The sequence below is a fragment of the Protobothrops mucrosquamatus genome, unplaced genomic scaffold (genome assembly GCF_001527695.2).
Source record: "Protobothrops mucrosquamatus isolate PMUCROS unplaced genomic scaffold, P.Mucros_1.0 scaffold3897, whole genome shotgun sequence".
NCBI lineage: Eukaryota > Metazoa > Chordata > Lepidosauria > Squamata > Viperidae > Protobothrops > Protobothrops mucrosquamatus.
The window spans coordinates 613-4,323 of NW_015389844.1; positions in this window are offsets into that span (position 1 = coordinate 613).

Here is a 3,711-nt window from a genome sequence, read left to right on the forward strand (position 1 = left end):
AGAGGTCAGGTATTAGCTCAGAAGAGATACTGATGTCGGTTATTAAATCATTTCAAATTGGAGAATTTCCCCTCAAAAAAAAAACCCCCACAACCTTTATGCAAAAAGCTGATTTGTTTCAGAAAATGTTTAGTTTGCAGGGAAAAAATAATCAGTCACATTACTGATTATAAAGAAAAGCTTTTTTTTTTTTTTAAATTCCAGCTGTTATCACCCAGTGTTTAGTTCTAAGTTCCCATAATAAACACCTGAAGTAATGAGTTTATAGTGACCCCTCAATCTATTTCAATCTAACGTCCTTCCTGACAGTTAGAACAATTAACCAATGGAACAACCTGCCTCCAGAAGTTATGAATGCTCCAACACTGGAAGTTTTTAAGAGATTGGACAGGCATTTATCTGAAATGGTATAGGGCTTCCTGCCTGAGCAGGGGGTTGGACTAGAAGACCACCAAGATCCCTCCCAACTCTGTTATTCTATTCTATTGTATTCTATTCTATTCTATTGTATTGTATTCTATTCTATTCTAAAATCCCTCCCAACTCTGTTATTCTATTCTATTCTATTCTATTCTATTCTATTCTATTCTATTCTATTCTATTCTAAAATCCCTCCCAACTCTGTTATTCTATTCTATTCTATTCTATTCTATTCTATTCTATTCTACTCTATTCTATTCTAAAATCCCTCCCAACTCTGTTATTCTATTCTATTCTATTCTATTCTATTCTATTCTATTCTATTCTATTCTATTCTATTCTATTCTATTCTATTCCAAGCGTGCAGACAGGTAAGTGACTGATGGTGGGTGGGGCAGAGAGCGAGGAGGTGTATAAACTATGGACAGTTTCCAGAAAACAGAGATAACTGACAGCCATATAACTAGAAGTCAAAACACCCAAAAGCATTTAGTCAAGGGAAAAATAATCTATTATTTCTATTTCTTGAAGTGGCATGGTTGAGCCGAAAGGGTGAAAGGACAGGAGCCTCAAACCTCCTGTCTCAAAAATGTTTTCAAAATATATACACCCCAGCTCTGCCTCCTACAAGTCAGGGCAGGATAATTCTTGCTTCCACCAAAAGGGGATGCTTTTGCTTGACACCCTCCCCTTTTCCCCCTATATGTTGTAAAACTCAGGGCAGTTACTAGACAGCAGGGGATGGTTGGAACGAACGTTACCTCTGTGCCAGATTGTGATTTGGAAAAATCTTTCTTCCTACAAATTCCAAAGAAGAACCTTACACTAGCTCTCCCTTTCTCCCCCGGCGCGACTTCATCAGACAAAATCCTGAAATCTTCCCCCACAGCCCCAACAGAAGTGCTTGCAGTTTCCAAGAGAACAAATGTTTTTTTTCCATCTGGACCCGCAAGCGCTTGTGGGGGAATCTCTCTTTTGAGCTGGGTACCAAACCAAGAATTATCTTTTCAGGAACGTTCTTGTCAGGAAGATCTGTGACATCCAGGTAGTCCTCACTTAACAATCGTTCATTAAGAGACTGCTCGAACTTACGATGGTGCTGAACAAGAGCATTAACAGAGGGATGGAATCAAGATCACGCGAAGTATTAACACCACTTTACAAGGCCTTGGTATGGCCACACTTGGAATACGGCATCCAGTTTTGGTCACCACGATGTAAAGAAGATGTTGAGACTCTAGAAAGAGTACAGAGAAGAGCAACAAAGAGGATCAGGGGACTGGAGGCTAAAACATATAAGGAACGGTTGCTGGAATTGGGGATGTCTGGTTTAATGAAGAGAAGGACGAGGGGGGACATGATAGCAGTGTTCCAATATCTCAGGGGCTGCCCCAAAGAAGAGGGAGTCAAGCTATTCTCCAAAGCGCCTGAAGTCAGGATAAGAAGCAACGGATGGAAACTCATCAAAAAGAGAAGCAACCTAGAACTAAGGAGAAACTTCCTGACAGTGAGAACAATTAACCAGTGGAACAACCTGCCTCCAGAAGCGGTGAATGCTCCAAGCCTGGAAGTTTTTAAGAAGAGACTGGACAGCCATTTGTCTGAAATGGTATAGGGTTTCCTGCCTGAGTAGGGGGTTGGACTAGATGACCTCCAAGGTCCATTCCAACTTTATTATTATTATTATAATAACTTTTGGAGAGCCACAACTTCCTCACCTCTGCCACAAGTAGATGTGATATGGCCACTTTCCCTAATAATAACGATAGCAATAGCACTTGAGACTTATATACCACTTCATAGTGCTCTACAGCCCTCTCTAAGCGGTTTACAGAATCAGCATTTTGCCCCCAACAATCTGGGTCCTCATTTTACCGACCTCGGAAGGATGGAAGGCTGACTCAACCTTGAGCCGGCAGTTGAAGCATCCCTGTGGTCACACGATCGCAACCGTGACGCTCAGCAACCAGCCTGGATTTCCAACCTTCGCGACATCCTACCGTCATGGGATTGCGATCTGCAACCTCCCTACTGGTTTCCCACAATCAAGTCAATGGGGAAGCTGGTGGGAAGTCGAAAGCTCTGGTCACGCGAGGTCCTTGCTTAATGATGAAAACTGGGGACTGCCGGAATTGTCATTGCTAAGGGAGGGAATCGTGTAACATCATGTTTTACAACAGCACTCTTTAGGGGCAAGCATACTAAAATCTTGCTCCTGGGGAGGAAAGCTATGGCAAATCTAGACAGCATACTAAAAAGCAGAGACATCACCCTGCCAACAAAAGTGCGTATAGTCAAGGCCATGGTTTTCCCAGTTGCAATGTATGGCTGTGAAAGTTGGACCATAGGAAAGGCTGAGCGCCAAAGAATGGAGGCCTTTGAACTCTGGTGCTGGAGAAGACTCCTGCGAGTCCCCTGGACTGCAAGGCAATCCAACCGGTCAGTCCTAGAGGAGATCATCCCTGACTGCTCCTTAGAAGGCCAGATCCTGAAGTTGAAACTCAAGTACTTTGGCCACCTAATGAGAAGGAAGGACTCCCTGGAGAAGAGCCTGATGCTGGGAAAGATGGAGGGCAAGAGAAGAAGGGGACGACAGAGAATGAGGTGGCTGGATGGAGTCACTGAAGCAGGAGGTGTGAGCTTCAATGGACTCCAGAAGATGGTAGAGGACAGGAAGGCCTGGAGGAACGTTGTCCATTGGGTCGCGATGGGTCGGACACGACTTCGCAACTAACAACAAATTCTAAATGGTTATCATGTGAGGACTATCTGTATATTCTTACAAATTCTACAGAATACTAGAAAGGAAACCAGATCTTACTTATTTTTAAATGAGGAAAAAAATGAGACTATGTAAATTTGAAGAAAGTGGGAAAAACTACGTATTGTTTATGCACTACACTTACAATCAGTGACCGTTCAAAATTAGAGGCACTACAAAAAGCGACTTACGACCCCTTTTCACACTTGCAACCATTACAGCATCCCCACAGTCATGAGATAGAAATTTGGATGCTCCACCACTGTCTCATATTTATGACAGTGTCCCGGGGTCACGTGATCCCCTTTTGCGCCCTTCTGACGAGCAAAGTCGGTGTTGGGAGGGACTCGTCGCTCCCATGTGACACCGCTGCTGCGCGAGCTGCACTGGTTACCAGTGGTCTTCCGGGTGCGCTTTAAGGTGTTAGTTACCACCTTTAAAGCACTCCATGGCATTGGACCTGGCTACCTCCGAGACCGCCTTCTGCCACAGATTCCCTCCCATAGACCGGTACGCTCCCACAGAGCGGG